This window comes from Parasteatoda tepidariorum, chromosome 4 (genome assembly GCF_982258835.1).
Source record: "Parasteatoda tepidariorum strain Cologne lab strain chromosome 4, Ptep-v5.0, whole genome shotgun sequence".
Lineage (NCBI taxonomy): Eukaryota > Metazoa > Arthropoda > Arachnida > Araneae > Theridiidae > Parasteatoda > Parasteatoda tepidariorum.
This window is the reverse complement of record NC_141758.1, coordinates 112,746,020-112,772,198: the sequence shown is the minus strand read 5'-3', so window position 1 is coordinate 112,772,198 and position 26,179 is coordinate 112,746,020. Positions and strand designations below refer to the sequence as shown.

Genomic DNA, 26,179 nt, shown 5'->3' with positions numbered 1-26,179 from the left:
AGACCCATCATTAGATTCATTGTGAACATCTGGGCTAGAAACATATGGGGTGATTGCGACACAAGGTGATAAACAATAAAAATGTAATGTGCAATAACTCGACATCAATTTATTGATTCTACATGTTTTTGAACTAATATCACACTTTCATAGTAACGCATTTAAAAAAAAAACTTAGTTCTTACAAGAATTGTGACTATGTATTTTAAAATCGTGATACGATTTTTATATCGCGTGAATACAAATCTCAAAGTGTCATTTTAAAATCACGCATAAATACAAAAATCGATATTACAAATGCGTGAACACGAATCGCCAAGAGCGCCGGCAGGGGGGGTGCACTTGCACCCCCTGGCTTTTTTTAAGCAATTAAAGAGATACAGAAAAACAATTTTGTTATAAAACATTTTTTATTAAAGATATTTTTATTCAAAAACAAATAATTAATTATTGATGCATTACAATTAAAAAATTATTTAATCAAACATGAGTTGTAATCGTCTTGTTTGCTGTCCAAATCTGTTTATAACTTTTTCAATGAATTCTGAGTCATCTTTGATTCTTTTCTTGTGCACACTAAGCATGCACAAACTGCTTAATCTCTCGCTGGACATTGTAGACCGATTCCATGTTTTGATGCGCCGCATTGTACTAAAAGTGCGTTCAATAGTGCAAGTAGTAGCTGGAAGAATTACGCCAATTTTGATTACCTCCGCTACAGCTGGATAAAACGGAGCCGCCTCATTATTGCAAATACTGAATTCATTATTGTAAATACTGATTGAAGACTTTAAAAAATTCTATTAAAAATTAAATATAAATCTGTAAAGAAATACTTACATAAAGCTACATTTTTCTACAAAAAAATATCAGAATGCAGTCAATTTGTAAAATCTATTCATATGTCGAACACTCGAAAGTAATTTTTTATCTAAACTGTCAAAAAAAGATTTTTTTCTTGGGCAGATATCTAAGCTATATTTTTAAATTTCATTGAATAAAATATAAATAATATTATATTTTCTATTAGTTATTTAGTTTAACAAAGGTGTATAACACAAACTGACTTCTCACAACTGTAAAACTTCATCAACACAATAAATACCAAGGTTAAGCGTGCACAAACACGTTAGTATGCGAAACTACTGTTAGTAGTTATTTGTGTTTCAAAGTCAATAGCTATGCCAGCGCCATCAATTCAGTTTCTCGTGGCAAAATTTGAAAGTACAAGCAATTCGTACTTTTTTTTAAATATCTTGTTAACAATGAAGAAATGTATTGTGAAAAAAATTAACAGATGAAAGTCTATGTAATAACAGAATATTTGTAATTTGTTCGAGGGTTGCACCCCCTTTTTATATTATATGCTGTTTAAAAATGTGTGCATATACATTGCGATATTTGATTTTTAAATGACGCACAGTTGTTGTTGTTAATTTACGTCGCACTAGAGCTGCACAATGGGCTAAAATGACGCACAGGCAAACCACTGTGAATGATTTTTAAATTGTGTGAATACGATTCACATCCACTTTTAAATCACGTCAATGCGAAAATCCATAGACTATTATATTGAAATTGTGTGAATATGAATCGCGATAGGAGCCGATTCCAGCGTGTGGTTTCAAAAATTAAAAACAGTGAACATTCCGTCACACTAAAAGAATAAAATGGGAGGAAGAATGACATTCATAAACACGTCTCGTACACGTGACTTAGCGGAAGTTTCAACATTTAATTTTAGATTGCAGAACTCTGATTTCCTCGAATTTCGACTTCATTTGTTTCATTAGTTTTGATTCGCGGAAGTTCGTGAATCAATAGTCTTCAAATGCGCGGAATGTAGCGACATTCGCAGAAAAATGACATGACCTACGCCTTCTTTCTAAACCTAGATGGATAATATGAAAACCCCGGAATTCCGGGAATACACAATCACCCCTGAAACATGGATGTTAGATAGAATGTTGTTCTCAAAACTCGTTCCATCTTAATGGTTTTTTTTTTAAATTTTAAATGCTATGTTGTTTATCATTGCAAAAAAAAAAAGTGAAGCGTGAATAGTCGGAAGTTTACTGTATAAGTTAAGTAATATTTTCCTGGTGGTCATCGCCCAAAATAATTATAAATTAACGCGTAAAAATAAGATGGCAGAGCAGTGACGGACGGGCGTGGGTTCGATCCCAACCGTTCCATCCTCGTGCTTATACTGTATAATCTGAAACAAATAAGAATAAAAATGAACAATTATGTATCCGTGTAGCTATAGTTAAAACCAAAAAAAGAACTTTTAAAATGTTATTTTTTTACAAACTGGCGGCAATTTTAAAAAATAACTAAAGGGGTTTTTTTTTTTTTTTTTTGCATTTATATTATATTTTTAAAAAATTGAATTTTGGCATAGGTATACTTTTTGTTAGTTCTAATTACCCTAGTCGCATCTAATTTTCTACAAATTTCCAAAATAAGCAAACATTAAAATCTAGTAGTTTGTAACCCAAATATTCAAATATTATATGTAGAATTTTAAAAATAAATGAAACAAAATTTATTTTTAAAAAAAAATATATTTTGCACAGTGTAGCTTATGATACAAAAATGCCAAATACATAAAAATCTCCATTCTAAATTTTTTTGTCTTTCTATTGCACAGCAGTACAGGGGTCTGTCTAGATTTCAACGAGGTACCTATTTCGTGAAAATGTAGTAATAATTTGTGAAAATTAAAAATTTTATTAAAAAATCAACAAAAAAATATGGTAAAGTAAGAAGATATTTTCAAAAATAGTCACTACAAATAAAAATCATCTTTCCCCATATGTTCAAAAATAATTCCTCATACGTTCAAAAATAATTTTGCTATTGTAAAATTTTAGGCTTAAAATTGTATCTAAATTTAAAAATCCATAAAAACCATTGTACATTGTTAAATGTCAACTTGAATTTTTTAAAAAAAAACATGCAGTACTTGCACTATAAGTTATTTTCAATATGAGTCATATAGAAAGAAGTTTCACAGAGAAAAAAAAATTTTTATAAAAAAAATAAAGGTCTGATAATATGGCTTAACCGACAGGCTAGGTCACCACACCGCACGATCTGACCAAGCACATGCTACCTATTCGTATATGTTTAATTAACCCGGGATATGTCGTTTCATACGGGGATACAAAAACAAAATTAAGAGAGAAGAATCTTAGAATTTTCTTTTTTAAAAGCATTTCGTGAAACTACCATTTCTCCTAAAGTTGAATTTGTGAAGGCACCGCTAAACGATAGTAAATTTGCCCTGGATGGAGACTTTTCCTATGGGGTTACCTTAAACCTCCAGTTTATGCGACAACTGAGGTTATAGCCATAGCAGGCATCAAAAGTATACTTGGCATATTCGAACGCTTCCAGTCATCGTTTTTATGTCGTTGTAGACTGAACAATGACGCTTGGGTCAGAGGTGTCCTTTTGAACACCGTTATGTGATGATTAGTGATATAAATCTTTTAATAGTTAGGTTGTCTTGTAGTATCACTTTCAGGGTTCCCACTCAATTTTCGAAAAAAAAAAGTCAAGGACTTTTCAGGACATAAAATCAAATAATTCAAGGACACATTCAGTATTACAGTCAATATACTAAAGTACATGTCAACCAGATTTTATAATTAGGTCAAAGCAGAAATTGTATATTTTCAAAGCACAATGCTTATTTGACAAAATAATAATATTAATAATAATTTAATTTATCAGCCACTAATGCAAATGGTTTATAGTTATATTTCTGCTTCAAATCACTTTGAAAAATTCCAATTGACTAAAAAAACTCCAATTGACACCTGCGAACATTTAAAAACTAGCATCAGTGAAACTTTTCATGAAAAATTTGATGAAGTACATTAGAATTGATGAAAAATAATATTACATTAAACAAGCATAGATAAAGTTTACGTAATTGCACGTTTATTAAAATATAAATACTTTTTTTTAATATGTTAAATCCAAATTTTAGGTTACAAGAAATGAATATAATTAGATAAATATCAAAATATATCCATTTAACACATCTGCTTCAATTTTAATAACAAATTATCGATTTTGTTACTTCCGAATATCAGTTGAACACAATAAAATCTATAGTAAAACAATATTTTACAGATAACTAACTAAGACTTACGAAGCTTTATTTTAGATCCATAAAATGCAAAGCGGGATTTTTAAAATTTTATGAACATGCGAAATTTTTACTATGCATAAGTTTTAAAAATCACATTTATACAAATCTAGATATACTATAATGTAAATCAAAATTATAAGAAAGGTGAAGTAAGTCTCGAAGATTGAGAAAATTACACATCACAATTTGCGATTTGCAAATTGAAATCAAATTGCGGTGTATGTTTCTTAAATTGGAACAATATGAATAGCAAATGTTATAAAAAGCAGGAACTATCAAGACGTAAATCACAATTATGTGAATTCTGTTGCATGATTAGCTAATAATTTTTATGTGAATATCATTATGAGAGAAATTGTAATATGTGACTCGAAAGTTGCTTAATTTAGAACAACAATGCGTGATTCATAAATCATTTTGATGAGAATTGCAAGCGTTAATTTTTAAATTTCTTTTATGCGAATCGCGATGCGCAAGTCTTAAATCCTTCTCATACCATATAAACTACTTGAATGAGAATTATGATGCAAGATTCTGAAATTACTTAAATATGCATCACGTTACATGATTCAGGAATAACTTCAATTGAAGTCATGATGTGTGTTTGATAACTCATTTTAATGTGAATCATGATGCGTAATTTATAAAATACCTTAATACAAATCCTGATGAGAGATTTGGAAATCACTTTAAAGCAACATTTGATATACGATTCATTCATTACTTTCATTTGAATCCCAATTCGTAGAACATTTTACGTGAATTCGGATCCATAAATCAAGAATCAGTTTAATGTGAATCATGATTTTTATTCATAATACATGAAATCTAGAACTAAATTTTATTTATAAGCAGTAAAAACTAAATATAAAAATCTGATTTTATATGATAACAAATTAATGATCCCTTCTTATAAAAATTAAAAAAACAATTAGGATAACAATATTATGAAGTTAACGCATTGAACATATTTCTAAATCGATGAAACACTAGTTATCATTCAGAAACTACGACTACAAAAACTAAAATATGCTAGAAATTTCAACTTTCTAAACATCAGAGATGAACAATAATCTGGAGTGAAAAATTTTGTATCTTCTTTAACCTCTTTTCACTTCAAGCATTAAAAATTGCATCTGCCAGAATTTCTATAATTTTCGTTTGAATTTATTTATTATTTTTTTACTGCTTTTTTGTAAGAAAGAATAGTATTATTCTAAATCCAAAAAAAAATCAAGTACTTTTCAAATACCCTATGTCAGAATTCAAGGACTTTTCAGGACCCTGATTTTTTTTCCACAAAATTCAAGGACTTTCAAGGTTTTCTAAGTACAGTGGGAACCCTGACTTGCATCCCTAAGGGTTGTTTTCATTCTGTAGTTACATTTAATGTAACTCTTCTGAATACCCTAGCTGCATTTCAGAAAGCAGAAGAAAAAAACACAGAAAGGAAACATTTTTAAGTTAATAATCAATATAATACAGGGTGTTTATAAAGTCCCGGACCCATTTTGATGTTTAATAACTCATAAAATAATAAAGATAGATTAAAATTAATAACATAAATGGTTAGATAGACTCAAAGAGTTTTATGACCCTCGTCAATGAACATCCACATGTGCCCCCTTTGTCGCACGGAGAATACCAAGTCAATAGTTAATTTTACGCCAGGTAGCGGCAGGCATGTCGGCATCCACAGAGGCTATTGCGGTTGTAATTCTGGCTCTCAGGGTGTCATCAATGTTCGACACGATCCTCCTGTAAACATTGTATTTAATAAATCCCCAAAGAAAAAAGTTCAGCGGCGTTATATCAGGTGATCTGGGTGACCAAGGAATTGGACCTCCCCGCCCAATCTATCTTCCTGGAAAATTATACCCCAATGAGGTGGCGCACCATTTGTGGCAAAAAGACATGTGACTGAAGCTCTTCTAGTTGTGGAAATACGAAGTTTTCCAACATGTCTAAGTGAACGACTGAGGAGACCGTCTTTTCTGTAAAAAAGAAAGGCCCAATGACTCGGTCGTGCATTAGTCCACACCACACAACCTTTGGGGAATCCCTTTGTGTCTCATGGGGGTATTCATGGGGGTTTTCAGATTCCCATTTGCGTACATTATGGCGATTAACAATGCCAGAAACATGAAAGGATGCTTTGTCGGAGAACATTATGCGCTTCAGAAAATCAGCAGCATCTTCTATTCTTCCTACCATATCTGTTGCAGACGATATTTACAAAAGTAAAGATATTCAAACCTGAAAAGGAAAATATATGTATTCCATCAATAAATGCCATAAGTTTGTTGATGTCTTCATTATTTTATGAGTTATTAAACATCAAAATGGGTGCGGGAATTTATAAACACCCTGTATATTCCACGGATACACAATTCAAAAAAGACCTGCTGTTGGATCACATGTTTCAAAAATAGCTGATTCAACAACCAATATTTACTTTTTCCCATCAGAATACTGAAAAGAAAATGAGTTCAGTTTTTAAAATATAAAAATAAAAATTTAGATAACACATTATCTGAATAGTGTTCAACAAATAAGTGGCAGCTAAATGTATGGTTTAATCTGTATTATTTTCAGTTTTGTAAATTAAAAGAATTTTTCTTTATTTTGTGGTAAAGCTTTTAAGGTATTAGCTACAAGATTTAGAATACATTCTCTACCATTAAATAAAATATTTTACAGAAAGCAGAGCATCCATGTGTTTACATGGGTCAGTGAGGTTTTATTATTTATTTTATTGCAATAATACAAAACATTTGTCATTCACCAAGTAACAGCACCATAAGGTTACAATTTTTTGAAGTAACTAAAATTTAATGGAGCTTACATTAGTATATCCAAAAAATAGAAGTTAAGAAATCATCATAATAGAAATAGCACTCAATTTTAAATTTATTACTTTTTATTGGAGGAAATGAATAGATTTTTATATGCTCCATGCGTTTATTGAAATTAGAATTTTACAACATATTTAAATAAATACTATTGTTAGAACATGTTAATATCTGACATACTTTCAGACCTTTATAGTTTGAGTTTCCATGAAGTTCAGTTATGCAATTTCTTTTACTACAGTAAAACCTTGCTGCAATATTTTGGGGATCTAATAAATATAGAGTTGTAGAGGGATATATTATTATATAACGAGGGCCTACATACTTTGGAGACAGAATAAGATTTTTTTTAAATTTTAATGTTATACATATAGATATTAACTATAAATGTATTCATATATTATGCCAAAAATTTATTTGCAGAGTGTTCATTATGGTTAAATATTACAAACAATTGAAATAATTTCAGAAATTAAGATCGTAGACACAGCTGAAAACCAATTTATTGAAAATAATCTGACATTTTTGTTTGTTTACTCATTTTTTTTACTGTCAAGTCAACCAACAAAGAATGCATTGAGTCCAAAGTACGAAAATGATTTTCATTTGTGTAAGGTCCTCCACCCACCCTCTACAGAGAAAATGTTCTCTTTCAGGTGTTAATGTGTGGTCATTTGTGATTTGTGATCAGCTCTTAACAGGAAGGAATATTCAATCAGATAGGAATGTTACGTCTGTGACTTCTTAACAGATAAGGGAGGGAATTCTAGGAATGGAAGCTCTTGGGGTGGTCAGCAGTGAGTCTTCTCTTACCAGAAAAGATGGGGGGGGGGGAGAAATGGTAAAGGAGGATAAAATAAGATTTTTAACTTTATTTGAAAACAATGGGAAAATAAATAAATGGGGAAAATAAGGTTAAAATTTGGAGAAAAAAAATCATTTTACAGGAGGTCGTTGCTTCAGAGAATATCGTAATATTGAGAGGAGCATGATATTAATTCATATGTAAGTTTGTCAGGACCACACAACATTATCGTTATAAAGGCAGTTATCATTCTATTGGATTAGTAGTAACAAGAGTTTACTGTATTTAAAATTGTGAAATAAACAGAAATGTGTAAGTAGATACACGTTTTCAGGTATTATTTTGTAAAGAATTTTCTAGATAACCTTGAGCCATGCTGTTGCCTAACCTCATCTGCACAACATTGCTTACAGTTCATGAGTAGAAACAAGGTTTCTATATTAAACAAGGTGCATAGTCAAATCTTTTAACAAAAAACCAGCACCTTTTAAGTACTTTTTAAGCACTCGAAGAAATATTTTTAAGCATTATATACACAAACAAAATGCAAAATAATTTTCAAAGAATTTTACATGATCATGATAAAATAACTAATTTCTGACGAACTCTTTTCTTGATTATATTAGCCATTGTAAAATGATCAAGAAATTTTTTGGTTCAATATCAGAGAACGGAAAATGAAGCTTGAAATTGAGAATATCTTGCAAAATGCAGCAGAATTGCTCATGAGAGTGTAATAATCTCACCGAACGCAGCTCAGTATACACACATGCGGAACCGCAAGTATTTCATCAAACATTTAAAATGATTGGTGCTTTCATACTGGACCGACGGCAGCCGAAATGGTCAGCAGTTTAATGAATTGTGAGAACATTGAATAGAACAATGCGAAAAGCACGCTTTCGCATAATGCATGGCGGAAATCAACACGGTAAAGAAAAATGTCTTATTTTTAAAAGGGGAATATTAAACACTTTTTAAAAACACCCACTAAAAAAATCACCATTTAAAAAACGAAAATAAGCACCTTTAAGCAGGTTTTAAAAACGCTACATACCATGTTTAAAGTGAATAAGAAAAACTTATTTTCAATACAAAAAGAACCAAACGATAATAAAATTGTAAATAAAATCTTTTGCAGAAAACAGTTACTAAAATATATTTTTCTGTGGTCACAAGAATAACAAAATAAATGACAAATTAAAAGTTATCACCAGGAAAAATAAAACATTTGTTGCAAGTTAAATGCTATTTATTACGTAAAATATAAGTATTTTTAATTATCAATTTCTGTTTTCAAATATATCTTGTGATAAATGAGAGAAAAAATTTCTTGATGTGGTCAAAAGTAACGCTGTACATAACCCTATATAAATCTTCCATATATTCAAGAAATTTTCATTTTCCCAAGTGATGGAGAAGATAGTGACAATTTATTGGGAGTTTAAAACTGGGCAAGTTGATGGTAACTTTCAAACTTTTTTTTGCATACTTTTCAAAGTGAACAGCACATTTCAGAGATGAGAGTAGTTAGAGAGCAAAAATAGGATATCCAAGAACACTTATATAAATATGCAGAAACTATGAAATACAAATTTCGACAGAAAAGTGTGATTTTTAAACCTTAAAACCATGTGATTACAAATGCCAATGATTAATTTCAAAATTGTCTGTATAGGAATCATATGCACAATTTTAAAATCGTGTGAATAAGTATTGTAATATTTGATTTCAAATCACATGAATGTGAAAGATATTGGATTTCAAAAATACAAATCATGATATGTAATTTTCAGATCGCTTAAATACGAATCACGATGCATAATTTTGAAATCCAATGAATGTGAATCACAATGTCTAATTTTTAGATCATATCTAAATACGAAAATCGATGCTTCATAGTACAAACACTTGAACGAATCAAGTTATTGGATTTTAAATTAGAGTGAATACGAATCGCTACGTAGGATTTTAAAAACGTGTGAATACAAATCACGATATTGGATTTTTAAACTCGTAAATAAGAATCGCAATGTTCAATATTTAAATCCCGTGAATAAGAATCGCAACGCACAACTTTTAAATCAGGTTAGTATGATAATGGATGTCTGTCATTAAAATCGTGTGAATAAGAATCGAGAAAAGAAGCAGCCATGTCTGAATTACGAAAATGAGCTATCCCGAGGGCAGGTAAGAATGTGGAAAATCTTATTTTCCGTGCGAAAAAGAAAAGAAAATAGCTCAAATAGGAAAATATGCGGAAGGGTGGCAGCTACGTAGTTTGAATTTTCTGTTTATCTTTGAAAATCTTAAATAAATATAATTATTTTATTTCAACGGCTGAATTTTCAGAAAAAGCGGAATATTTATTTTTAAAAAACTTAAACTTTTAGAGAATCAGAGTTTTTGATTTAAAAAAAAAAAGGCTGAAATTCGAGAGACAAAAGCGAAAAAATTTCATCCCTGACATTTAGGGTCTTATCAAAAGTCATTCAACTATTTTTTTTTACCCATCAATCGGTCCATTAAAAATTCTGGAGTATTTCAATGGCTCGAAATACAAGATTATAAATCAATTTATTAATGATTAAAAAATATGGCAGCCATAACTTTTCTTACAAAAATTAAGCACACAAATAAGAAAAACCTGTAATAGCATCAAATGCCAGTGCAAGTTTAAAAAAATGTACAGTAGAGAACCGATTATCCGGAACGATAGGGACCATCGCTATTCCGGATAACTGATTTTTCCGGTTTGCTGAAAAAAAGGCCTGTGGTATCAGACAACTATAAAATTGGTGACCTGGACCACACATGCTACCAGGTCATGTTCTTTATTGAATTTATCTGACATAGCAAATATAAAATAGTTAGATATTTAAATGTGAGCAATAAAGTATTTTTTTTGGTCAAATAGAGCTATAAGTAAGAAATTATCAATGATGTTATTTTTAAAATAGGTGAAAAACTGAATCGCTTATTGTAAAATTTGAAGCAGTGACTAACGCTTAATAAATCAGAAAATTCCATTTCGTTTTTCGATCATCCCTATTTATTTAATGAATGAATTAATATTTGAAAAAAAAAAAACTGTATTAACATCAAGTGTGATCCATAACAAGTTTAAACAAAAATGTATTTGAATTTGAATGGATAATATAAAGTATTTTATGAATGATTGAAAATTTTAAGATATAGGTAGAGTGTGAACTAATAGAAGGAATTGAAAAAAGATAACAAGAAATGGAAATAAAAATACTAAAAATTATTCTCCACAAGTATTAGTACTTACCCACTGTCGGCATTCGAGGCATCCAAATTATTTTCTAGGTTGGAAAGGTCTCTGATTTAGACCACCCCTGTAAAATGAAAACATAAAGTTCATAAATGACAATGATATAAACATAACTATTAACATATTTATTCAAATATAGTGTAAACAAAAAATTTCCAAAATCTAACAATTTCGCATCCATAAAATGTAAAATAATTTTATATACGAAAAACAAAGCTAACCTTTGAGGTTTCATTTGAAAAAGTGGGAGTGAGGTTCATGTAATTGTAAGACATGAGAAATGTCCACATTTTGGTTAAAATATTTAAAATCACCAGATCAAATATTTTTATGAAAGTAAATTCACATCCAATTATTATTGTTATTATGCCATTCAGGAACGCAATTGAAATTTAAAAACAAAATTCAAAATATGTACAATGACATGAATTTTGTTCTTGAATTTATAGTATATGTTTGTATCACATAACGTGACATGAGGATAAGGGTAATTGGGGGAAAGGGGAGTACAGGATAAAATTGTTAAATAATGGACAGCCTCTGCATTTAGTATAATTCTCATGAAAATAGATAAAATAATTAGTATTGCTCAAAATTTAGGTCAAGACTTAAATATTTGCATCCATTATTAGCTATAAAGTAAAAGTAAGTCATGTAAAATAAACATAACCAACTACATCTTAAACATTTCAATTAATTTAAATAAAACAAATCTATAATGAAAAATAAGAACAATTTCATTATTTAACTCTTTACATTCGGAAGCACAGTATCGAGCAGCTTCCCGACCTTAACTTTGAGGGCTTTTCACGCCCTCAATGCACAGCAGGAATCAAACAGACAGTCAAATGTAGGGTAGTTTCTAACGAAATCTCTGGATATTATCATTAAAAATAAGTTTTTCTGAGAGACTGACTTAGGAGTTTTTCAATTTCTTTTAACCCAAAATTTTTCTTTTATTGCATTTGAATACTGCATTGAAATAAAGATTTTTATTGCACATTGACTTTGCAATAATACATAACCAATAAGAAATTTCGATATTTCTGTGAAAAAAATGAAGCAAATTAATTGAGAGGAAAGTTGTAAATGAGATTTTTCAAGGAAGGATATACCGCCGTAAATAAAAAATATTTGTAAGACTTCATTACATCAAAGAGTATTTTGATTTAATAAAGTTTTATTTTGCATTGTAGAGTGAATGTTTAGTTTTCATATTCTAGAAATTTAAATATTTAATTTTGTTTTAATAATTGGAATGTTTTTTTTCTTCATTTCTTCAGATAATTTGACAGTTGAATATAATTCAAATTATAATGTTGGACTTGCACACAAATAGATTTCTACAAAAAAAATGAAGCACATAAAAAATCATAAATACATTTAAATATATTAAAAAAAAATTATTCAGAGGAACGAAACAAATCTCCCGGACTCATTCTGTAAAATGTCAACAAAAATAAAGTATGACACTTTTATTAAAATTGGCAATTTCATTATATTAATTGTAATATACTTAGTTTTTATTTCAATACTTCAAGATTCAGAATAAAGCGGCATGTTAATAGCAAGGTATTTTCAGAAACAAATCTCCCAGACTTAAACAAAATTCTTGCTATATGTGCCAATATTACTTGTTTTTTTTTATTCAACATATATGATACAAAGTCTCCATAAAAAAAAAATTCAAATATTACATTTTATAGACAAATTAAAAAAAAAAACAATTCTTCCCAGACAGAGGTTCAAGATGTAGATTCATATAATAGTATAAACAAATATTTAATTATGAGCAGAAGCAATATTTTCCACAAGAACAAAAAATATGAAACAACTTACAATAAAAACCAATTTATTAATAGACACATCAGTCATCTATTGTATATCTTGTGTGTATGCCAAATCTTTCAACAAAAATAAGCACCTTTTAAATACTTTCCAAGACTTTACATGATTATGATAAAACTAGTTTCTGACAAAGAACTCTTTTCTTGATTATATTAACCACCATAAAAAGATAAGAGATTTTTTTGGTTCCATTTCAGAGGGTGGAAAATGAAACTTGTAATGGAGAATATCTTGTAAAATGCAGCAGAGTTGCAAGTGAGAGTGTAAGAATCTCACTGAACCCAGCTCAGTTGACGCAAATGCAGACTCGCAAGTATTTCATCAAACATGTATAATGACTGCCGCTTTCATACGTTATAAAACCGACGGTTGGTCGAAATGGATTGTGGTTGAATGAATTGTGAAAACATTGAATAGAACAATGTGAAAGGCAAGCTTTTGGATAATACATGGCGAAAATCAACACTGCAAAAAAAAAAATCTCATTTTCAAAAAAGGATAATTGAGTATTTTTCAAAAGCACCTTTAAGGGCTTTGAAATAACGAAAATAATCACCTTTAAATATTTTTTTAAAATACTACACACCATGAGAAATAGCATTAATTTTTGATATTTCTTTTGGTCAGAAAAAAAAAAAGAGTTTCTTCTATTTTTTCAACCGTTGTTGGAATAAACTTATTTCTTCCAGGGCGGTTTTTTCTTCTGTGAAAGAAACTTGCCATCCCTTGATTATATTCACCAAACAGATGTCGTTAGAGATGCACTATCTTCCTAATATTCAAATATTTTACATATTCGAAGATGTGCCGAAAGAAGACGATACTTACTTTTTTTCGGCAAGTTTTCGAATTCAACGAGGATGATTTTTTAAAACTTATTAAACCTGACGACTAAATTAAGTTTTATATTTGGCACAAAAGCATTTTTCACTTTTATGAAACGCTTCCGCTCTGTATAACTAATTAAGTAAAGTTCTTTCAATTCTATCAATTACAGCACACTCATAAAATAAATAATTTCATTAAACAATTACACTAATAGAGAGAAAGTAGAATACAGCAGCAATTCTAAATCAAAGATTTGACTGGAAGATAAATACAAATCTGTTTCGAAACAAACTGACTTCAAACAACCTCTCTAACATCGAAAACTAAAGAATGTCACAGACGTAGACCACGAGGCAATTCAATTTGATGGAGGCGATTAAGAGGGTTTACGCTTTCCGTTGACTAACTCGAGGTTTCCATTATAAATTAGATGTCCTGCTCTGTCAAAAAAAAATTTTTAAAATAACAACCAAGTTTCGATTTGAAACTTGCTAAACGATAACGATTAAATGTCCAATGCCAATAAAGTTCTTCATCCATTTGTTATAGGGTCAGCAGCTCATGGGGCATTCTCACTGTTTGTAAATCGCATATGTGTGAGAATTTTCTCCTTAACAGGCACAAGCAGCTTCTAAACATTAATGACACAGGCTTACATGCCCAACTTTTGGAAAGGAATAAAATGAAGACAAGTTTTCATTTTGTTAAAAAAGTTTATTATTTTTAATATTGCATTATTTATCCTTGTGCAAAAACATAATTTAGTATTAAAAGCATATTTATTTACAGTTAAAGAATAGTGTATTCACTTTTGTAATTCAATAAATTACAGAGCTTCAAAAGTTATAAATATTTTCCTATAATATTTTTTTCCTTTAATAAGTTAAAGCTAGTTGTATAAAAAGTATCAAATATTTATTAATATATGTAATTATTATGTGTACAAATGTTACACATATAGAATTTTTATCTTTTACTAATGTTCAAGGTTTTGGACACTTTAAGACAGTTTTAGACGATAAAACTCACATGTCCTATAAAACCCAGTTTGGGGCATTCAAAATCCCAACCCTGGTAGAAACATATATTCTGATATAAAACTGCAGAATCATTTTAGAGCAGTGCTACAAGAAACAGAATAAATGTTGGTACTCTCATTCAAATTTAACAAATGTATTTAATTTGTAATAAACAATTTATTAATGATTATTCAAATTTCATTTAATGGGACCGTCTGATTAAAAATATTATATTAAAAATTGTTTCGTAACATAATTACTTTTGTTGAGTCCTAATTACAAAATTTCGAATAAAAAAGAAACTATGCAAAATGTACTTTTTTTTCCCTTCCTTCTCTAACGGATACTAGTATAAAATCTTTTAGATGGAAGCTAATTACAAATAGATGATAGAAAAACTACCTTTTGAGTAAATTTCTAAAGTAACAATGACACCTTTTTATTATTTTTTTTCCTTCACGTTATCCGGACAGATTCTACCGGAAAATCTTCATTTCCACATAAAACATAGCTCAAGGGATCGGCCAGAAAAAAAAGTCATAAAGGAATAGCACCTTATTCTTGTTTTTACCGACGGTTAAATTCTGATTAAAAATATCTGTTGTCTCATCATGATATTTTTCAAAGCAACTAATGGAAAAAAATATAACTAAATAACTAAAAAATAACTAAAAAAATAAAAAATAACTAAAAAAAATATCTGAAGCTCAATTCTCAAATCATTTTAAGAATATGTGTGGACTATTTGAAAGAAGAGGGAAATGAATTTTTCGAAGCAGAATCAATATTGTTATAATCTATAAGTTGTAGTGTGGATACATATATTGCTTATATATGACTCATATATATGCTTATATATGGCTAAGTAAAGAATAATAAACTAAAATTTATGATAATAAAATTTAGGACAATTTATACTATTTTTATGTTTTATTTACATTACAGCACAACAAGATCAGAAATAGGAAAAAAACTAGAAAATACTTTAGAAATACAAACTATAAATGAATTAAATATACCATCAACTTAGAACAGTACAGCTCGATCAGAAATAGGAAGAAAAAAACTAGCAAATACTTTAGAAATACATACTATAAACGAATTAAATATACCATCAACTTATAACAGTACAGCTATATTAGAAATAGTAAAAAAACTAGCAAATACTTTAGAAATACAAACTATAAATGAATTAAATATTCCATCAACATATAAGAGTACAGCTAGTTCAGAAATAGGAAAAAAAGTAGCAAATACTTTAGAAATACAAACTATAAATGAATTTAATATATCATCAACTTAAAACAGCAATGCCAGATCAGAAATAGTAAAAAAACTAGCAAATACTTTAGAAATACGAATTATAAATGAATTAAATATAACATTAACTTATAACTGAACAGCTTGATCAGAAATAGTAAAATAACTAGGAAATACTTTAGAAATACATACTATAACGAATTAAATATACCATCGACTTAAAACAGTACAGCTCGATCAGAAATACAAAAAAAAATTAGTAAATACTTTAGAAATACGAATTATAAATGAATTAAATATAACATTAACTTATAACTGTACAGCTTGATCAGAAATAGTAAAAAAACTAGGAAATACTTTAGAAATACATACTATAACGAATTAAATATTCCATCTACTTATAACAGTACACCTATATCAGAAATAGTAAAAAACTAGCAAATACTTTAGAAATACAAACTATAAATGAAATAAATATCCCATCATTAGAAGTACAAGCTATAAATGAATTAAATAAACCATTAACTTATAACAGTACAGCTACAGCAGAAATAGTAAAAAACTAGCAAATACTTTAGAAATACAAACTATAAATGAAATAAATATCCCATCAACTTATAATAGTACAGCTAGATCAGAAAGAGTAAAAAAACTAGAAAATACTTTAGAAATACAAACTATAAATCAAAAAAATGTACCATCGACTTAAAACAGTACAGCTCGATCAGAAATACTAAAAAAAATTAGTAAATACTTTAGAAGTACAAGCTATAAATGAATTAAATAAACCAATAACTTATAACAGTACACCTAGATCAGAAATAGTAAAAAACTAGCAAATACTTTAGAAATACAAACTATAAATGAATTTAATAAACCATCAACTTATAACAGTACAGGTAGATCAGAAATAGCAAAAAAACTAGGAAATACTTTAGAAATACATACTATAACGAATTAAATATACCATCAACTTATAACAGTACAGCTAGATCAGAAATAGTAAAAAAAAATTAGTAAATACTTTAGAAGTACAAGCTATAAATGAATTAAATAAACCATTAACTTATAACAGTACAGCTTGATCAGAAATAGTAAAAAAACTAGAAAATACTTTAGAAATACAAACTATAAATCAATAAAATATACCATCGACTTAAAACAGTACAGCTCGATCAGAAATACAAAAAAAAATTAGTAAATACTTTAGAAATACGAATTATAAATGAATTAAATATAACATTAACTTATAATTGTACAGCTTGATCAGAAATAGTAAAAAAACTAGCAAATACTTTAGAAATACATACTATAAACAAATTAAATATACCATCAACTTAAAACAGTAATGCCAGATCAGAAATAGTAAAAAAACTAGCAAATACTTTAGAAATACAAACTATATACGAATTAAATATACCATCAACTTAGAACAGTACAGCTCGATCAGAAATAGGAAGAAAAAAACTAGCAAATACTTTAGAAATACATACTATAAACGAATTAAATATACCATCAACTTATAACAGTACAGCTATATTAGAAATAGTAAAAAAACTAGCAAATACTTTAGAAATACAAACTATAAATGAATTAAATATTCCATCAACATATAAGAGTACAGCTAGTTCAGAAATAGGAAAAAAAGTAGCAAATACTTTAGAAATACAAACTATAAATGAATTTAATATATCATCAACTTAAAACAGCAATGCCAGATCAGAAATAGTAAAAAAACTAGCAAATACTTTAGAAATACGAATTATAAATGAATTAAATATAACATTAACTTATAACTGAACAGCTTGATCAGAAATAGTAAAATAACTAGGAAATACTTTAGAAATACATACTATAACGAATTAAATATACCATCGACTTAAAACAGTACAGCTCGATCAGAAATACAAAAAAAAATTAGTAAATACTTTAGAAATACGAATTATAAATGAATTAAATATAACATTAACTTATAACTGTACAGCTTGATCAGAAATAGTAAAAAAACTAGGAAATACTTTAGAAATACATACTATAACGAATTAAATATTCCATCTACTTATAACAGTACACCTATATCAGAAATAGTAAAAAACTAGCAAATACTTTAGAAATACAAACTATAAATGAAATAAATATCCCATCATTAGAAGTACAAGCTATAAATGAATTAAATAAACCATTAACTTATAACAGTACAGCTACAGCAGAAATAGTAAAAAACTAGCAAATACTTTAGAAATACAAACTATAAATGAAATAAATATCCCATCAACTTATAATAGTACAGCTAGATCAGAAAGAGTAAAAAAACTAGAAAATACTTTAGAAATACAAACTATAAATCAAAAAAATGTACCATCGACTTAAAACAGTACAGCTCGATCAGAAATACTAAAAAAAATTAGTAAATACTTTAGAAGTACAAGCTATAAATGAATTAAATAAACCAATAACTTATAACAGTACACCTAGATCAGAAATAGTAAAAAACTAGCAAATACTTTAGAAATACAAACTATAAATGAATTTAATAAACCATCAACTTATAACAGTACAGGTAGATCAGAAATAGCAAAAAAACTAGGAAATACTTTAGAAATACATACTATAACGAATTAAATATACCATCAACTTATAACAGTACAGCTAGATCAGAAATAGTAAAAAAAAATTAGTAAATACTTTAGAAGTACAAGCTATAAATGAATTAAATAAACCATTAACTTATAACAGTACAGCTTGATCAGAAATAGTAAAAAAACTAGAAAATACTTTAGAAATACAAACTATAAATCAATAAAATATACCATCGACTTAAAACAGTACAGCTCGATCAGAAATACAAAAAAAAATTAGTAAATACTTTAGAAATACGAATTATAAATGAATTAAATATAACATTAACTTATAATTGTACAGCTTGATCAGAAATAGTAAAAAAACTAGCAAATACTTTAGAAATACATACTATAAACAAATTAAATATACCATCAACTTAAAACAGTAATGCCAGATCAGAAATAGTAAAAAAACTAGCAAATACTTTAGAAATACAAACTATATACGAATTAAATATACCATCAACTCATAACAGCACAGCTCGATCAGAAATACTAAAAAAAATTTGTAAATACTTTAGAAGTACAAGCTATAAATGAATTAAATACACCATTAACTTATAACAGTACACCTAGATCAGAAATAGTAAAAAACTAGCAAATACTTTAGAAATACAAACTATAAATGAATTTAATAAACCATCAACTTATAACAGTACAGGTAGATCAGAAATAGCAAAAAAACTAGGAAATACTTTAGAAATACATACTATAACGAATTAAATATACCATCAACTTATAACAGTACAGCTAGATCAGAAATAGTAAAAAAAAATTAGTAAATACTTTAGAAGTACAAGCTATAAATGAATTAAATAAACCATTAACTTATAACAGTACAGTTTGATCAGAAATAGTAAAAAAACTAGAAAATACTTTAGAAATACAAACTATAAATCAATAAAATATACCATCGACTTAAAACAGTACAGCTCGATCAGAAATACTAAAAAAATTAGTAAATACTTTAGAAATACGAATTATAAATGAATTAAATATAACATTAACTTATAATTGTACAGCTTGATCAGAAATAGTAAAAAAACTAGGAAATACTTTAGAAATACATACTATAACGAATTAAATATTCCATCTACTTATAACAGTACAGCTATATCAGAAATAGTAAAAAACTAGCAAATACTTTAGAAATACAAACTATAAATGAAATAAATATCCCATCAACTTATAACAGTACAGCTCGATCTGAAATACTAAAAAAAATTGTAAATACTTTAGAAGTACAAGCTATAAATGAATTAAATAAACCATTAACTTATAACAGTACAGCTAGATCAGAAATAGTAAAAAACTAGCAAATACTTTAGAAATACAAACTATAAATGAAATAAATATCCCATCAACTTATAACAGTACAGCTAGATCAGAAATAGTAAAAAAAAATTTGTAAATACTTTAGAAGTACAAGCTATAAATGACTTAAATAAACCATTAACTTATAACAGTACAGCTCGATCAGAAATACAAAAAAAAATTAGTAAATACTTTAGAAATACGAATTTTAAATGAATTACAAACTATAAATGAAATAAATATCCCATCAACTTATAATAGTACAGCTAGATCAGAAAGAGTAAAAAAAAACTAGAAAATACTTTAGAAATACAAACTATAAATCAATAAAATGTATCATCGACTTAAAACAGTACAGCTTGATCAGAAATACTAAAAAAAATTAGTAAATACTTTAGAAGTACAAGCTATAAATGAATTAAATAAACCATTAACTTATAACAGTACTCCTAGATCAGAAATAGTAAAAAACTAGCAAATACTTTAGAAATACAAACTATAAATGAATTTAATAAAACATCAACTTATAACAGTACAGCTAGATCAGAAATAGTAAAAAAACTAGGAAATACTTTAGAAATACATACTATAACGAATTAAATATACCATCAACTTATAACAGTACAGCTAGATCAGAAATAGTAAAAAAAAATTAGTAAATACTTTAGAAGTACAAGCTATAAATGAATTAAATAAACCATTAACTTATAACAGTACAGCTTGATCAGAAATAGTAAAAAAACTAGAAAATACTTTAGAAATACAAACTATAAATCAATAAAATATACCATCGACTTAAAACAGTACAGCTCGATCAGAAATACAAAAAAAAATTAGTAAATACTTTAGAAATACGAATTATAAATGAATTAAATATAACATTAACTTATAATTTTACAGCTTGATCAGAAATAGTAAAAAAACTAGCAAATACTTTAGAAATACATACTATAAACAAATTAAATATACCATCAACTTAAAACAGTAATGGCAGATCAGAAATAGTAAAAAAACTAGCAAATACTTTAGAAATACAAACTATATACGAATTAAATATACCATCAACTCATAACAGTACAGCTCGATCTGAAATACTAAAAAAAACTAGGAAATACTTTAGAAATACATACTATAACGAATTAAATATACCATCAACTTATAACAGTACAGCTAAATCAGAAATAGTAAAAAAACTAGCAAACACTTTAGACATACAAACTATAAATCAATAAAATATACCATCGACTTAAAACAGTACAGCTCGATCAGAAATACTTAAAAAAATTAGTAAATACTTTAGAAGTACAAGCTATAAATGAATTAAATACACCATTAACTTATAACAGTACACCTAGATCAGAAATAGTAAAAAACTAGCAAATACTTTAGAAATACAAACTATAAATGAATTAAATATAACATTAACTTATAACTGTACAGCTTGATCAGAAATAGTAAAAAAACTAGGAAATACTTTAGAAATACATACTATAAACAAATTAAATATACCATCAACTTATAACAGTACTGCTAGATCAGAAATAGTAAAAAAACTAGCAAACACTTTAGACATACAAACTATAAATCAATAAAATATACCATCGACTTAAAACAGTACAGCTCGATCAGAAATACTAAAAAAATTAGTAAATACTTTAGAAGTACAAGCTATAAATGAATTAAATAAACCATTAACTTATAACAGTACACCTAGATCAGAAATAGTAAAAAACTAGCAAATACTTTAGAAATACAAACTATAAATGAATTTAATAAACCATCAACTTATAACAGTACAGCTAGATCAGAAATAGTAAAAAAAATTAGTAAATACTTTAGAAGTACAAGCTATAAAGGAATTAAATAAACCATTAACATATAACATTACAGCTTGATCAGAAATAGTAAAAAAACTAGAAAATACTTTAGAAATACAAACTATAAATCAATAAAATATACCATCGACTTAAAACAGTACAGCTCGATCAAAAATACAAAAAAAAAATTAGTAAATACTTTAGAAATACGAATTATAAATGAATTAAATATAACATTAACTTATAATTGTACAGCTTGATCAGAAATAGTAAAAAAACTAGGAAATACTTTAGAAATACATACTATAACGAATTAAATATTCCATCTACTTATAACAGTACAGCTACATCAGAAATAGTAAAAAACTAGCAAATACTTTAGAAATACAAACTATAAATGAAATAAATATCCCATCAACTTATAACAGTACAGCTCGATCTGAAATACTAAAAAAAATTGTAAATACTTTAGAAGTACAAGCTATAAATGAATTAAATAAACCATTAACTTATAACAGTACAGCTCGATTAGAAATACAAAAAAAAATTAGTAAATACTTTAGAAATACGAATTATAAATGAATTAAATATAACATTAACTTATAACTGTACAGCTTGATCAGAAATAGTAAAAAACTAGCAAATACTTTAGAAATACAAACTATAAATGAAATAAATATCCCATCAACTTATAATAGTACAGCTAGATCAGAAAGAGTAAAAAAAACTAGAAAATACTTTAGAAATACAAACTATAAATCAATAAAATGTACCATCGACTTAAAACAGTACAGCTCGATCAGAAATACTAAAAAAAATTTGTAAATACTTTAGAAGTACAAGCTATAAATGAATTAAATAAACCATTAACTTATAACAGTACACCTAGATCAGAAATAGTAAAAAACTAGCAAATACTTTAGAAATACAAACTATAAATGAATTTTATAAACCATCAACTTATAACAGTACAGCTAGATCAGAAATAGTAAAAAAAACTAGGAAATACTTTAGAAATACATACTATAATGAATTAAATATACCATCAACTTATAACAGTACAGCTAGATCAGAAATAGTAAAAAAAAATTAGTAAATACTTTAGAAGTACAAGCTATAAATGAATTAAATAAACCATTAACTTATAACAGTACAGCTTGATCAGAAATAGTAAAAAAACTAGAAAATACTTTAGAAATACATACTATAACGAATTAAATAAACCATTAACTTATAACAGTACACCTAGATCAGAAATAGTAAAAAAACTAGCAAATACTTTAGAAATACAAACTATAAATGAATTTAATAAACCATCAACTTATAACAGTACAGCTAGATCAGAAATAGTAAAAAACTAGCAAATACTTTAGAAATACAAACTATAAATGAAATAAATATCCCATCAACTTATAACAGTACAGCTAGATCAGAAATAGTAAAAAAAAATTTGTAAATACTTTAGAAGTACAAGCTATAAATGACTTAAATAAACCATTAACTTATAACAGTACAGCTCGATCAGAAATACAAAAAAAAATTAGTAAATACTTTAGAAATACGAATTATAAATGAATTAAATATAACATTAACTTATAATTTTACAGCTTGATCAGAAATAGTAAAAAAACTAGCAAATACTTTAGAAATACATACTATAAACAAATTAAATATACCATCAACTTAAAACAGTAATGGCAGATCAGAAATAGGAAAAAAAGTAGCAAATACTTTAGAAATACAAACTATAAATGAATTTAATATATCATCAACTTAAAACAGCAATGCCAGATCAGAAATAGTAAAAAAACTAGCAAATACTTTAGAAATACGAATTATAAATGAATTAAATATAACATTAACTTATAACTGAACAGCTTGATCAGAAATAGTAAAATAACTAGGAAATACTTTAGAAATACATACTATAACGAATTAAATATACCATCGACTTAAAACAGTACAGCTCGATCAGAAATACAAAAAAAAATTAGTAAATACTTTAGAAATACGAATTATAAATGAATTAAATATAATATTAACTTATAACTGTACAGCTTGATCAGAAATAGTAAAAAAACTAGGAAATACTTTAGAAATACATACTATAACGAATTAAATATTCCATCTACTTATAACAGTACACCTATATCAGAAATAGTAAAAAACTAGCAAATACTTTAGAAATACAAACTATAAATGAAATAAATATCCCATCATTAGAAGTACAAGCTATAAATGAATTAAATAAACCATTAACTTATAACAGTACAGCTACAGCAGAAATAGTAAAAAACTAGCAAATACTTTAGAAATACAAACTATAAATGAAATAAATATCCCATCAACTTATAATAGTACAGCTAGATCAGAAAGAGTAAAAAAACTAGAAAATACTTTAGAAATACAAACTATAAATCAAAAAAATGTACCATCGACTTAAAACAGTACAGCTCGATCAGAAATACTAAAAAAAATTAGTAAATACTTTAGAAGTACAAGCTATAAATGAATTAAATAAACCAATAACTTATAACAGTACACCTAGATCAGAAATAGTAAAAAGCTAGCAAATACTTTAGAAATACAAACTATAAATGAATTTAATAAACCATCAACTTATAACAGTACAGGTAGATCAGAAATAGCAAAAAAACTAGGAAATACTTTAGAAATACATACTATAACGAATTAAATATACCATCAACTTATAACAGTACAGCTAGATCAGAAATAGTAAAAAAAAATTAGTAAATACTTTAGAAGTACAAGCTATAAATGAATTAAATAAACCATTAACTTATAACAGTACAGCTTGATCAGAAATAGTAAAAAAACTAGAAAATACTTTAGAAATACAAACTATAAATCAATAAAATATACCATCGACTTAAAACAGTACAGCTCGATCAGAAATACAAAAAAAAATTAGTAAATACTTTAGAAATACGAATTATAAATGAATTAAATATAACATTAACTTATAATTGTACAGCTTGATCAGAAATAGTAAAAAAACTAGCAAATACTTTAGAAATACATACTATAAACAAATTAAATATACCATCAACTTAAAACAGTAATGCCAGATCAGAAATAGTAAAAAAACTAGCAAATACTTTAGAAATACAAACTATATACGAATTAAATATACCATCAACTCATAACAGCACAGCTCGATCAGAAATACTAAAAAAAATTTGTAAATACTTTAGAAGTACAAGCTATAAATGAATTAAATACACCATTAACTTATAACAGTACACCTAGATCAGAAATAGTAAAAAACTAGCAAATACTTTAGAAATACAAACTATAAATGAATTTAATAAACCATCAACTTATAACAGTACAGGTAGATCAGAAATAGCAAAAAAACTAGGAAATACTTTAGAAATACATACTATAACGAATTAAATATACCATCAACTTATAACAGTACAGCTAGATCAGAAATAGTAAAAAAAAATTAGTAAATACTTTAGAAGTACAAGCTATAAATGAATTAAATAAACCATTAACTTATAACAGTACAGTTTGATCAGAAATAGTAAAAAAACTAGAAAATACTTTAGAAATACAAACTATAAATCAATAAAATATACCATCGACTTAAAACAGTACAGCTCGATCAGAAATACTAAAAAAATTAGTAAATACTTTAGAAATACGAATTATAAATGAATTAAATATAACATTAACTTATAATTGTACAGCTTGATCAGAAATAGTAAAAAAACTAGGAAATACTTTAGAAATACATACTATAACGAATTAAATATTCCATCTACTTATAACAGTACAGCTATATCAGAAATAGTAAAAAACTAGCAAATACTTTAGAAATACAAACTATAAATGAAATAAATATCCCATCAACTTATAACAGTACAGCTCGATCTGAAATACTAAAAAAAATTGTAAATACTTTAGAAGTACAAGCTATAAATGAATTAAATAAACCATTAACTTATAACAGTACAGCTAGATCAGAAATAGTAAAAAACTAGCAAATACTTTAGAAATACAAACTATAAATGAAATAAATATCCCATCAACTTATAACAGTACAGCTAGATCAGAAATAGTAAAAAAAATTTGTAAATACTTTAGAAGTACAAGCTATAAATGACTTAAATAAACCATTAACTTATAACAGTACAGCTCGATCAGAAATACAAAAAAAAATTAGTAAATACTTTAGAAATACGAATTTTAAATGAATTAAATATAACATTAACTTATAACTGTACAGCTTGATCAGAAATAGTAAAAAAACTAGGAAATACTTTAGAAATACATACTATAAACAAATTAAATATACCATCAACTTATAACAGTACTGCTAGATCAGA

General features: G+C 26.9%; 1 long non-coding RNA gene across 1 annotated transcript in view; it reads right to left on the bottom strand.

Annotated features, from left to right (window-relative positions):
* Positions 1 to 391: 391 nt before the first annotated feature.
* Positions 392 to 26,179, bottom strand: part of LOC147812570 (uncharacterized) — a 55,196-nt gene continuing 29,408 nt past the window's right edge. The window contains exon 7 of the long non-coding RNA XR_015433288.1: positions 392 to 11,181. This is a non-coding gene — a long non-coding RNA (uncharacterized LOC147812570). The remainder of the gene's footprint in view (positions 11,182 to 26,179) is intronic.